At 37.4% G+C, this 14,984-nt stretch overlaps 1 pseudogene; it reads left to right on the forward strand.

Moving 5' to 3' along the window:
• Positions 1-13,724: 13,724 nt before the first annotated feature.
• LOC102836658 lies at positions 13,725-14,762 on the forward strand (annotated as a pseudogene).
• The last annotated feature ends 222 nt before the right edge of the window (positions 14,763-14,984 follow it).

Here is a 14,984-nt window from a genome sequence, read left to right on the forward strand (position 1 = left end):
TCTCAACTTTTCACATTTAAAATACATAATAAAATTTTATATGAAATACACAGATTAGTTACCAAAAAAGCAGTGACTCTGAATCCCATTATAATTCATTTTTAGGAGGGAGAGAAGGTCAATAAATAAAACTAAATTTGAATTAACAAGTATGACTATAGGACAGAGTAGAGGTATCACATAAAGTTTCCAAGATTCCACAGGACAAGAATGAAGCCTTTTGCTCTGGTAAAGGTTACAGCCTCAGAAACCCTATACAGGATCCCTATGGGTCAGAATCAACTCAATGTCAGGAGGTTTGGAATTTTTATGGGAACAGATTGCAAAGTCTTTTCCTGTGGAGCTGCTAGTGGGTTCAAACTGCCAATCTGTCCATTTACAGTCAAACACTAGCCACTGCATCACCAGGGCTCCTTCTAATCTTATTATTAATACTATAATCTTCATTGATAAGTATTTCAATTCCTCTTTACTTCCAGTAAGCGAGGCTGAGTCATATGCATGTATCAAGTTGTTAGTGAGTCTTCTTCCAATCATGTTGCCATGTCCTTCCTAATATAATCCAGTTTCTCAGATGATATGTTCAGTATACATATTGAATAAGTATGGCACCATCATATTTAGGATCATTTGTTTGTTGTTGTTGTTAGGTGTCATTGAGTCGGTTCTGCCTCATAGCAACACTGTACACAACAGAACAAAACACAGCCAGGTCTACACCATCCTCACAATTGTTTTTGCATTTGAGCTCATTGCTTCTGTCACTGTGTCAATCCTAGTGGATCTTAATTTTTTTATTGACTCTCTATTTAACCAAGCATGATGTCCTTCTCCAAAGAGTGGTCCCCCTGATAATATGTCCAAAGTATGAGAGTCAAAGCATAGTTATTCTGGATTCTAAGGAGAATTCTGTCTGTTTTTTTTTTCCCCAACATAGATTTGTTTGTTCATCTAGCAGTCCATGCTACTTTGAATATTCTTCTCGAACCCCATAATTCAAATGTATCAATTCTTTGACATTCTTCCTTATAATTTTTTCTAGCTTTGACATACATATGAGACAATTGAAAATACCATGGGTTGGTTCAGACACACCTTGGTCCTCAAACTGATATCTTTTCTTGTGAACACTTGAAAAGTTCTAGTGCAGAAGATTTGTCTAATTCATATCATTTGATTTCTTGATGGCTGTTTCCATAAGTATTGATTGTGAATCATTCAGATCAGAATAAAGGAAAGAGTATATAAAGTATATAGGGCAAAAACAAAATAAGGAGAAAAAATTGTAAACATCCGCTAATAATCAGAGTATAAAATGTATAAAAATGAATCTAGGAAAAGTGGAAGCTATTAAATATGAAATGGAGTGCCCAAAGATCCATATTCTAGGCTGAACTGGACAAGTATTAGCCATTTTGAATCAGGAAGTCCTGTGGATTACTATGCTGGGAAGAACAAATTGAAGAGGAATGGCATCACTTTCATCACCAAAAAAACAACAACCCAAAGAACATTTTAAGATTGATCTTGATGTACAATTCTGTCTGTGATAGGATAATATCCATGTGCCTACAGTCCTGGTGTGGTTTTGTACGTTAAGCACCAGACTGCTAGACAGAAGTTCTACAGCTCAAACCCACCAGCTACTAAAGGAAAACTCCATACAAGGTCAGAATGAGTTGGAAATGACTTGACAGCACTTTAACAACAACAAAAACAAGGAAGACCAGTTAATACCACCATAATACAAATTATCCTCCATAGGCTAAATCCAATGATGATGAAATTGAAGAATTTTACCAACTTCTTCAGTCTGAAATTGATCAAACATGCAATTAAGGTGTATTGATAATTACTGCTGACTAGAATTTGAAAGTTGGAAACAAAGAAGATGGATCAGTTGTTGAAACATATGGCCTTAGTGATAGAAATGATGCTGGTGATCACATGATAAAATTTTGTAAGACCAATGATTTATTCATTGCAAGTTCTTTTTTAAGATAACAATAAAAGACAGCTATGCACAAGGACCTCACCAGATAGTATACAAAGGAAATATATTGACTACATCTGTGGGAAAAAATAGTGGGAAAGCTCAACATCATTAGCCAAAACAAGGCCAACAGATCATCAAGATGTACAACAGTTCATCAACTGTTCATATGCAAGTTCAGGCTGAAGCTGAAGAAAATTAAAACATATCCATGAGAGTCAAAATGTGACCTTGAACATAGCCCAACAGAATTTAGAGACCATCTTAAGAACTGATTTGATGCATTAGACACAAATGAATGACCATCAAAGGAGCCGTAATATGACATCAAGAGCATTACACAAGAAGAAAGAAAAAAAGATCATAAAAAAGACAGAGAAGAAAGAGAAGACAAAACGGATGTCAGAAGAGATTGAAATTTGCTCTTCAATGTATAGATGCTAAAGTAAATGAAAGAAATAAGTAAGTCAGACCTAAACAGAAAATTTCAAAAGGAAGCAGAAGTAGACTAAGCAAAGATACTACAATGAAATTTGCAAACACCTAGAATTAGAAACCAAAAGGTAATAGCACCCTCAGCATTTCTCAAGCTGAAAAAATAGAAGAAAAAATTCAAACCTCCACTTGCAATATTGCAAGATTCTATGAGAAAAATATCTAATGATGCAAAAAACATTCAAAAGATATGGATCCTATATACTGAATCACCATAACAAATAGAAATGACTGATGCTTAATCCTTTCAAGAGGTAGCATATGATCAAGAACCAATGGTACTGAAAGAAGAAATACAAACTGTACTGAAAAACAATGGTGAAAAGCCAGGATCCAGGAATTGATGGAATGCAAATTGAAATATTTTAATAAACTGATGTAGCATGGAGGCACTCACTCATTTAAGTCAAGAAATTTGAAAAAGAGCTACATAGTCAACAGCTTGGTTGTTGCTGTTTACTGCTCTCAAGCTGGTTCCTATTCACAGTAACCTTGTTTACGGATTCTGAGGAATGGCTGTTGGGTTTGAACTGCCAACCTTGTGGTTCAAAGTCCAGTGCTGATCCTATAGTGTTACACCAAGAGTCCAACAAATTAGTTGTTGTTGTGGTTAAGTACTGTGGAGTCAGTTCTGACTCATAGTGACCCTGCACAGGGTGTCCGAGGCTGTAAATTTTTATGGGAGCAAAATGCCTCATCTTTCTTCTGTGGAACCACTGGTAGTTTCGAACTGCCGACCTTGAGGTTAGCAGCCCAATTTGTAACCACTACGCTACCAGAGCTCCTTAAAGATTACTAGATATCCATATTTGTTTACATTCCAAAGCAAGATGACATAACTGAATTCAGAAATCATCACATAATATAATTAATGTTGTTGTTAAATACCATTAAGTTAGTTCCAACTTATAGTGACCCTATATAGGGTTTCTGAGGAGCAGTGGCTGGGTTTGAACCACCAGCCTTGCAGTTCAGAATGACTTTGCAATCCAGTGCTTATCCTACAATGCCATAACAAGACTCTATCATTAATATTACATTCAAGTAAAATTTTGCTGAAGATAATTTAGAAATGGCTTCAACATAGATAGAGAAGTACCAGAAATTCAACCCAAATAGCGATATCATTGCTGATGTCAGATGGATCTTGACAGAAAGCAGAGAATATCAGAAAGATGTTTATGTGTGTTTTATTGATTAAACAAACACTTTGTGTGGATCGTGACAATCTATGGATAACATTGCAAATGGATATTCCAGAACACTTATTGTGCTCATGAGGAACCTGTACCTAGAACAAGAAACAGTCATTCCAAAAGAACAAGGGAATACTGAAAGTTTAAAATCAAGCAATGTGTGTGGCAAGGCTATATTCTTTCACCATAAATATTCAATTTGTATGCTGAGTAGATAATCTGAGAGACTAGCATCGGGATTAGAAGAAGACTCATTAATAAAGTGTGAAATGCAGATGATACAAATTTGCTTGCTGGAAGAAAAGAGGACAATATACTTACTGATGGATTGCATCTCAAATTAAAGAAAACAAGAATCCTAGCAATTAGATCAATAACAGCATCATGATAAATGTAGGAAACATTGAAGTTATCAAAGACTTCATTTTGTTTGGAGCCCCTATCAACACTCATGGATGCCAGAATTAAGACACCAAAATATATATTGCTTTAGGCACATCTGAAGCATAGACCTCTTCAAAGTGTTCAAGAGCAAAGATGTAAGCTTGAGGATTAAGGTACACCTGACCCAAGCCATGGTATTTTCAATAGCTTCACATATATGTGAATGTTGGGCAGTGAATAAAGAAGATCATAGAAGAATTAATACATTTGGGTTATAGTGTTGGATAAGAATATTAAAAGCTCCTTGGACTGCTAGAACAAACAAATCTGGAATAAGTATAGCCAGAATTCTCCTTAGAAGCCAGAACAGCCAGACTTCATCTCTCATTATTGTTCTGTTGTTGTTAAGGACAGTGGAGTTGGTTCCAACTCGTACTGACCCTGCACAGGGTTTCTGAGGCTTTAAATATTTATGGGAACAGAATGTCTCATCTTTCTCCTGTGGAACCACTGGTAGTTTCGAACTGCTCACCTTGATTAGCACCCCGATTTGAAACCATTATGCTACCAGAGATCCTTTATCTCTCATACTTCAGACATATTATCAGGAGGGACCAGTCCCTAAAGAATGACATCATGCTTAGTAATGTGAGGGTCAGTGAAAATGAGGAAGACCCTCAACAAAATGGATTGGCACAGCGGCAACAACAATGGGCTCAAACTTAACAATAGTTGGGAGGATGACACAGGATAAGATAGTGTTTTGTTCTGTCGTGCTTAAGGTCCTCAAGTCAGAATTGACCAATTATTGATGGAATCTATGAGTAAGTTGTCCTGGTGTGAAGCTGTGAGCTAATATCCTGGACTGCAAAGTTGGTGTGAAACAACTTCATAGCACTTAACAACAACAATGGCAGTAACTATCTTCAGTGACAAATTCATGATGAGATATTTGCTTGTTGGTCTTTGGTGGTATCCTAATGTGTGGTGATGGGGATGGTTGTGTGCCACCTAGTCAATTCTGACACATAGTGACCTGATTTGGTTTTCCAGGCTATAAATCTTTGCAGGAACAGAAAGCCTCATATTTGTCCAATGGAGCTACTGATAGATTCAAACTTTTGACCTAGCTGTGATCAGTCCAGCTCATTCATAATCAAGCACAAACCAAGACTCCTTGTTTGAATGTGTGGCACACCTTTATTCATTTGTGATGCAACATCATATAAATTCCTATCTTAGGCATATCCCAAATCAGCATTGAAAAACTTGCATGTTATTACATTTTAAAATATTATAGGAACAATCTGTTATTAAGATAAGAGTCATCTTCTTAATCTTTCACATGAATAAAAATGAAAATACCTACCTTACTGACTTGTTTTGTAAACAAAATATGGTGTTTTCTTGAAATGCCTCTTTGCAATAAGATTAATAAGTGCCTTTGTGTGAGATGCATGTATGGTTTAGCATTGAAATACAAATCAATTATTATCAACCTAACACTAGTCAGAATTAACAAGCTGAACTCCAGGATGATCCCTTTGCAACTGCTCTTTAAAGAGTTCATCACAAATGTGAGAAAATCTCGGGATAGGCAAATTCTAGAGTATTGTGACTTAGAGTAGGAGGCAGATGTCCATCTGATTGGGATTATTAAGAACTCAGGTTTTAAAGAAATGATGGAAATGTTTTTAGGGAGATCAATTGCCACATGGGTTCACAGAAGGGTTGCACTGACATTTGGTGGAAAGATATCAAAATGTCATAAAATAAATTCTTACAGTAAGCTAGTGGTCACTTAGACAAAGCAGCTATGACTACCCAAATACATAGCAGATAGATGCAACTGTGAATTCAGTCACATAGCTTAACACATGTGAGGTCTTTAGCTAACTGAAGGATAAATAAAACTCCACAGTTTTCTCTTAGAGCCATCAACAATGATCCCTAATGTGTTAAACTTGAACTACTAATCTCCAACTTTTCAGAAAAAGGTACATAATCATTTTGTTTTAAACAGAGAACTATGTTGGAAAAAGCAAGAACCATGGTGGTGGATTAAGTGCTCAAATGCTAACCAACATGTTGGTGTTTTGAACACAGCCCCAGAATTGTGGGAAAAAGACCAGGAGGTCTGTTTCCATATTGCATTCTACAAAACCCTAGGTCATAATGCAACAAAAATAGATTCAAAAGCAACTAATTACAAACATATGGAAACAAAAAAAATAAACATTGATAATCTGTAAATATCAAGGACATCACACATAAAGAGAGTGAGTGAGAGGTCACAAAAAGAAGAAAAAGATCAAAACGAGTATCAGAAGAGACTCTGAAACTTGCTATTTGTGCAGATTATGTAAAGCATATCAAGAAGTGATGAAGAAAAAGAGCTAAACAGAAGATTTTAATTTTAAAGGCAATTCAAGAAGACGAGGCAAAATATGAAATGTGTACAGACCTGGAATAATGAAACCAAAATGGAAGAACAGAGTTTTCATTTTTCAAGCTGAAAGAACTTAAAATACATTTCAAATCTTGAGTTGCATTACTGAAGAATTCTATGGATAAAAAATAATAGACCCAGGAAGCATAACAAGAAGATGGAAAGAATACACAAAGTTGCTGTACCAAACGTAATTGCTTGGCATTCAACCTATTCAGAAGGTAGCATATGATGAAGAACCACTTGACTCGAATATACTAATGACCATGAAGATGCCATAGAACTGGGCAACATTTCATTTTTATATAGAGGTTGCCACATATTGGAGTTACAGAAACTAACAATAACAAAGGTAAGTTAGCCAAACTGTCTTCTGGCAAACAGGTCTTCTTAATTTTAAATTTGTTGGGCGCGTAAGAGATTGTTGTTGTTAGGTGCCGTCAAATTGGCTCTGACTGATAGAAATCTTATGCACAACAGAATGAAACACAGCCCAGTCCTGCATCATCCTCACAACTGTTGCTACGCTTGAGCACATTTCTACAGCCATTGTGACAATCCATCTTGTTGTGGGTCTTCCTCTTTTTCACTGACCCTCCACTTTAACAAGCTTAATGTCCTTCTCTAGGTATTGGTCCCTCATGATAATATGTCTGAAGTCTGGCTGTCCTGGCTTCTAAGCAGCATTCTGGCTGTACTTCTTCCAACACAGATTTGTTTGTTCCTCTAGCTGCCCATAGTTTTTCAATATTATTTTCCAATACCATAACTCAAATGCATCAATTCTTCTATGGTCTTCCTTATTCATTGTCCAACTTGCACATGTATATGAAGTTATTGGAAATACCATGACTTTGGCCAGGTGCACCTTAGTCCTCAAACTTGTATCTTTGCTCTTGAGCATTTTAAAGATGTCTATTCTCCTGGTGTAGTGTTGTAGGACTGGAATGTGAACCACAAGGTCAGCAGTTCAAACTCATCATCTGCTCCTCAGAAGCCCTGTACACTATCAATATGAGTCGGAACTGACTCGATGGCACTTAATAACAATAACAATTCTCAAAGTTAATTATATGTGTACAGTCCCATTATAGATCTTCAAAGAAATCCTTACCTGATTTCAGGTAGGGGATCTCCCTGAGGCAGAAGACACAGTCAAAATAGACCTAGAAGTATACGGACCCTGCAGTTCAGTTCATCTGGAAGTGAGAGAGGAAGGTCACTGATCTTTCCTACCTAAAACACAAAATAAAATAACCATTGCCACTAAGTTGATTCTGACCCATAACAACTGTATCAAATAGGAGAGTAGAATTGCCCTATCTATGCTTCCTGCATCTTTTGTTGTTGTTGTTGTTGTTGTTGTTGTTGTTTTTGCCATTGAATTCTTCAGCAATGCAACTCAAAGCTTGAATTTTCTATTCAGTTCTTTCAGCTTGAAACATGCAAACTGTGTTCTTCCCTTTAGGTTTTACTCTGGATTCCAGAGCTGTAAATCTTTGTGGAAGCAGATTGCTGTCTCTTTCTTGTGTTGAGTACTTGGCAGATTCAAACCACTGGGGTTTGCAGTCAAATGCTTAGATACTGTGACAGTAGTCATCTCTTCAGTTAAGCTTTCTTTTTGTTTTATATGCAGATTTAAGTAAAAAGTCTGCCAGTCACAGCCTCTTATTGATGTTCTTTTAGTACTGTTGGTTTTTATTAATTCACCTATAACTCCCATAAGCTGTCTCGCAAATTCTATCCGTAATTCAAGGTCTCATTTCAAAGTACAAATTCTCTCATAACTTCCTGTAAATATTTACAATCCACATCACCCTCTCAAATCAAGGGACAATGACACAATTTTAACATGTCATACATTTGGCATTTGTATTGTTAACGATTTATATATGTATGGACTGTCCTTTGCATTCAGGCTATAAACTCCGTATTGTTAGAAGTTACATTCTATACTACATTCTTCACCCCCAGTCTGATTATATTTTATGGGTGAAGAAAATTTTCCTTTTGTATGAATTCACCGATCTTTTGTAAGTTGGCATAGCTTTTAACTATGAGGAGACTTCAAATTAAAAGATAAAAATAGCAAATGCAAATTTCACCTCTCAACATAAGCTCCTTCAAGGTCAAGACATTTCTGTAAGTGATGATACCAGCCCTTTAAGGAAACTCTAAAGAACTCAAAATTCAGGGAATTTAACCATGCCAATGCAGTCTCTCTTTCTCTTTTCTTATTTTTAAAATATAAAGAAAAATGGGTGACCTTTAATTTTTTTTTATTGTTGTTGTTGTTAGGTGCCATTGAGTCAGTACTGACCTATAGCGACCCTATACACAACAGAACAAAACACTGCCCAGTCCTGAGCCAACCTCATAATTGGTGCCACACTTGAGCCCATTGATGTTGCCACTTTACCAATCCATCTGTCTAGGTGTCTTCCTCTTTTTCTTTGACCCTCCACCTTACCAAACATGATATCCTTCTCCAGTGACTGGTCACTCCAGACAATATGTCTGAAGTACGATAGATGAAATCTGTCCATCCTGGCCTCCAAGGAGCACTCTGGCTGCACTTCTTCCAACACAGATCTGTTTGCTCTTTTGGCAGTCCATGGCACTTTCAATATTCTGTTCCAACACAATAACTCAAATGCATCAATTCTTCTACGATCTTCCTTATAAGTATATAACATCCACATGCATATGAGGTTATTGAAAATACCATGGCTTGGGTTAGGCCAAGCTGACTTTAATCCTCAAACTGACATCTTTGCTTTTAAACACTTTTAAAAAGGTCTTGTGGAGCAGATTTCCTTAATGTAATATGTCGTTTGGTTTCTTGACTGATGCATCGTCCATGAGTATTAATGGTTGATCCGGGAAGAATGAAGTCCTTGACAACTTCGATCTTTTCTCCATCCATGAGAATGTAGTTTATTGGTCCAGTGGTGAGGATTTTTGTTTTCTTTACATTTAAAAAATTAGGAAACAAAAATAAGCCCAAAGTAGACAAATCAGGACTCTAAAGTAAATGCCTATAGATTTTCTATTGAAACTCTCACATAATTGCTCTTGTTTGATAAGAGGAGTTAGCAGCAGCATTTTAGAGGATTTCTGGTGAAGCTTTGTTGGGCATTTTTCTGCTAAATCTTTGACTAACTTTCTAAAAATACTCTCATAATAATCAGATGTTATAGTTCATTGGCCTTCTAGACACTCAGCAAATAAAACATCTTGAGCATTCCAAAAATTTTGCCATGACCTTTTCTCTTGATGGGTCAACTGTTGCTTTGACTGGACCATTTCTGCCTCCTGGTAGCTGTTGCGTTGTGTGGTCTTAAGGATCCTACTAGTGCAACCATATTGGTTTTACTGCTTAGTTCTCCTAAGAAATGATTCTTAGGAGTCCTAGTGTGGCATTGCGGGTTGATGTGCTGGACTGAAATGTCAGTTTAAATTGCAAGGTTTGGAGTTTTAGCTCACCAGCTGCTCCTCGGAAATTTTCCTATACAGGGTCACTGTGGGTCAGACCCTACTCAACAGCACTTTACTATAACAACAAAATGCTTCAGAATCCTGATCCCACTTGTCTAAAATTTCCATGAAAAGCTCTGCCCTTTTCTGTAGCTGATTTCGGTGCAACAATTTTCACACCCATCAAGCAGAAACTTTGCTCAGCTGTAATTTTTCAGTCAGAATTGTGTAAGTTGAATCAATTGAGAAATCTATGGTGTTGGCTATTGTTTCTGCTGTTAATCATCTGTCCTCTTCAATTAGGGCATGGACAATATCAATTTCTCCTCACAAACTGATGTCCTGGTCTGCTGCTGCACGTTTTATCTTCAACATCATCCTACCCCTTTTCAAAGTGTGTTATCCATTTGAAAATGATTTCTTTGGTATATTGTTCTCATAAACTTTTTGTAAGGCATCAGTGATCTTACCATTCCTCTACCCAAGCTTCACCATACATTTGAAGTTTATTCTTGCTTCAGTTTTCACAGAATTCATGTTGCTCAGATAAGGGCTCTTTTCAAAGTAATATCTTATCCTTCTAAGTGCCTCAAACTATCCTGTCCAGACATGTTACAATAAGTTGATAAATGTTTGTTTTGGTGCAAAAAAATTAAGAAACATTGCATAGTTTTTCCATGATCTTTTAGATAAACCTCTCAAACTCAGTTTAAAGCCATTCTGAACTCCAAAGTACATGGGACAAATAAACTTAGAAAATAGTGAATTTGTAGATTAGCAGTTGTATGTATTTTCTCAATCCATGAAAACTAGTTGAAACCATAAAAATCTCTGGCTACCTTCTTTTAAAGGGTCAAATAAAATAGGAAGCTAAAATTTTCTTATCTATTCTTATTCAACTTAGACTATGAATATGTAATAGGTAATTAATTTCTGATCTAGAATTATCATTACCTTTTACCCTATCAATTATAGTCAAAACCACTCCAGCTTATCCCAACACATAAAATATGTGAGCCTGCCCCACCTAGAAAAATTATGGAAAATATGTGTTGCAGTATACCTTTCCACCTTTCCAAACTTAGGGAACATTATCAAGTAAACTATTGTTATTAAGCACTATCAAGTCAGTTCTAACTCATAGTGACACTGTAGAGGGTTTCTGAGGAGCAGCTAATGAGTAGATTGTCATATTTTTTAAATCTTCAATTTTTACCATATTTTTTAAATCTTCAATTTGAAGGATGGTCCAGTATCAAATACTAAAGTTTTGCTTGTAACTATGGCTACATTTCTTATCTCTGTACCTATTTTTCTCCAAAAGGAAGAAAAATAATGACTTTTACTCTTACAGTCTACAGTGTTAATCACATCCCAACTTTATTATTTTAATCCGTTAAAATTTTAATCCATAAAAACTGGTATCATATCAATACGGGTTGAACTATTCATTGTCACTCAATTTAAACTTTGTTTTCACAACTCCAAAGATACACATTTATAGAAACAAAAATTTTCTAAATGTAGTGAGAAAACTGCAGTCAGTGCCTCAGTGAAGCACATACACTGCAATTATCCAAACGAAGCATTGGGAGGGATTATGGATTTGTTAAGTACACTCCTACTTCTACCTGACAATTTGATACTACATGCTACCATTAAGCAAAGAAAGTCCTTAATACATTAACAATATTCAATCTAAAGTGCCTCACAGAAAATGCTATAAAATACTGCAAATATCCTAAACATGGACACACTTAGTTGCTGAGTATTTATAAATGTGAGTCTATTATGTCTGTCTTAAATAATCAGGGATAGTTACAATAAACATGTGTTAGTTCAACAGTTTAGAGAGATGTAATTGATCATAATTTTTACAACACCTCAAAAACTATAATGGAATGTGAGCTAATCTTATCCTTCTTATCTGGAAAGACTCCAAAATTCTGTTACTGTCATGATAAATGTTTAATGGATCTTCTTTGATAGAGGAGCTTCTAAACTCTTTTCTGTCTTTTCTTGTTACAAAAGTTGATCTGAAGTTTTCCATTCCTAAATAATGCTTTAGGCATGTTGATGGATCACTTCTTCTAAAAATTGGAAATGCTGCTACTAGAAATCCTTTAGTTAAAAAGCATATGTATTCATGCTCTCTGTTCCTTACAACTCATTCACTCCATGTCTCACTGTAATCGATACCAGTGCCACCAGCATGTTGATAGATCACTTCAGGATACAAAAATCCTCATAGGGCCAATCTGAGTATCAAGCGAAACACTTTATTGTGTTTAGTATGTTTGATTACATAGAAATGCTTACTACAAACATCTCATTCTTTTTTCAGATTAAAAAAAAAATTATTTTAATTTTGGTAAAAATATAGTAGGTAAAAATACACCCATTAATCTATTTATAAATAGAAATTGGTTTATATTCTTCATGTTGTATCACCATTATAGCTATCTATACCCATAAATTTCACCACCATTGATTTAAATTCACTCATTACCCTTAAATTAAGGATGCCTGGTAACGTAGTGGATTATGAATTGGGCTGCTAATCACAAGATCAGCCATTTTAATCTACCAGCTGCTCCATGGGAGGAAGATGAGGCTGTCTGTTCCCATAAAGATTTACAGCCTCGAAAACCCTATACAAGTCAGCTATCAGTCAGCACACAACCACCACCACCAATACCAACACCCTTAAACTGTTCATCTATGCTTTATTGTCAACAATTTGATCTCATGTAAATGATTCTGTAAAGGAAAGCATTGGTCATGGTGAACATTCCATACTAATTTAGCTAAACAGTTGTTTAGTTTAAAGACACCTTTAGGAGATAATTTTGGATCATGATATGAAGATTTTCTCAGAGTAATAGATTTAGGGGTTCTTGAAGTCTGGATTTTGTAAGAATTTCAAATTCTATTACACATTTTCCCCTTCTTATATGGATTAAACAATGGTTTCTTAATCAATAATGGTAGGTAGGCACCATCTAGCTTTCTGAACTCATGGCTAAGAAGGCAGTAATTCATGCAGGTGGTCATGCCCACAGTTCTCTTCATTCTATTCTAGAATCTTCTTCCTTCTGATACGCTAGGTGAATACAGTTCCAATGGTATGGATTGAGTGGCTGCTGGCAAGACATTAAGAACCCAAGCACTTCTCATAATGCTAAGAAGAAACAATCCCCCTCTCTTAAAGAACTCCTCTTTTGAAACTTGCCTGCATTTTCTATTATCCCCGGGCCAGTGTTCGTTACTTTATTAGACTGGGTAATCTTTCTCAACCTGACTTCAAACGAGTGAAGTCCTGAGTAATACATAGAACAAATAGATTGACACTAGAATAAAACCCAAAAATCTATTATTCACTATTCTATACCTTATTCCTACCTACCTATATATTATACCTATTATATACCTTATCTCTTGTGCAAAGATTTGGAGTTAGAAAACTAAAAAGGAAGAATACACTCAGCATTTTTCAAGCTGAAGGAACTGAAGAAAAAAGTCATGTCTTCACTTGAAATGTTGAAGGATTATATGGGCAAAATATTAAATGAAGAAAGAAAGCATCAAAGGAAGGTGGGAAGAATACACAGAGTCTCTGCACCAAAAAGAAAGGGTCAGGACCCAACGGGATGCGCGAGGCAGAGGTGACAGCAGTGGCAAAAGCGACCCTCGTGCAACAGTGCCCATGATGGTGGCAGGGGTTGTAGCGATGGTGGTACCAGTGCCTGGGGGAAACCTCAGAAAGCAGGCTGTGGGCCTCGCTGCTGGGATGCCCTTGGTGCTGGGCCCCAGCAATCCTGGCAATCTAGCTACTGCGGCCTCAGGAACACCAAGGCCTTCGACCCAGAGTCAGGCGAACAAGCTGGTGCTGGCAATCCAAGTCCTAGGCACTGTCAGGTGGTTTAACGCCCTTTTTGGTTATGGATTCATCAACAGCAATGACACCAAGAAGGATTCTTTGTTCACCAGACAGCTATTAAAAGAAACAACCCAGGAAGTGTCTGTGCAGCGTGTGAGATGGAGAATACTGTGGACTTTGATGCAGTGGAAGGAGAGAAGAATGCAGAAGATGCTAATGTCATCGGGCTTGGGTAGCATAAGTGAAGGGCGGCAGTTACGTTCCAAAACACTGTATGTTCCTCCAATTCATCCGCCAGCCTTGCCCAGCTACCCTACCACCCATAGCGGCAGAGGCTCCTTCAGGTGGAACAGAACCAGCTAGTGAAGGAGAGTGGGCTGAAAAGACTCTGAGCATCAGCTCAGTCATCGGCGCCCACCACTCTTCTTCCACAGGCTGCGATTTGTGCAGGGTCCTCGACTCCCAAACTAGCATCAGGCTATAGTAGTTACTGATGTCGTAGAAACCAAAGAGACAGCCCCACTGGAGGGGGGCCAACAGCAGGGCGATGAGCAAGTCCCCCCACCCAGATTCCGGCCCAAAGGCCTCTCCGCACCAGGCCAACCCAGCAGCCCTCCACAGAACATGGGGATGGTGAGAACTGATGGCTCCAGGCCTGAGCCCCAGAGCCCAAGAAATCACCCCTACTTTCAGTGGAGATGACAGCAGGCTCCTGTCTGACAGCCCATAGTCCAGGAGACCTCAGCTCCCATCAACAACGAGGATTCTCCTCACCACCATACTGCAGTGATTTCAACTGTAAGGACACCCAGAGCTACCACCTGGTTTCTGCCAATTTTGCCGACTAACCTGTACGCTTCCCAGAATTCCCCTATCCTTTCCCCATAATTCACGACATCAAAACACCGGCTTTTCCCATTTTCCTTGTGAACCGAGGTGGGGGTGGGGGGTGCAAAGCAAACTTTTTTTCTTTTTTTTTTTTTTTCTGTCTCCCCTATCACGGGTTTAAGGAAGATATCCATCCTTATCATTCAGAAACACCAGTGTTGTTGTTGTTGTTGTCGAGTTGATTCCGACCCATAGCGATCTTGTATAGCGTTTCCAAGGAGC

Source organism: Chrysochloris asiatica, unplaced genomic scaffold (genome assembly GCF_000296735.1).
Source record: "Chrysochloris asiatica unplaced genomic scaffold, ChrAsi1.0 scaffold00027, whole genome shotgun sequence".
In the NCBI taxonomy this organism is placed as follows: Eukaryota; Metazoa; Chordata; class Mammalia; order Afrosoricida; family Chrysochloridae; genus Chrysochloris; species Chrysochloris asiatica.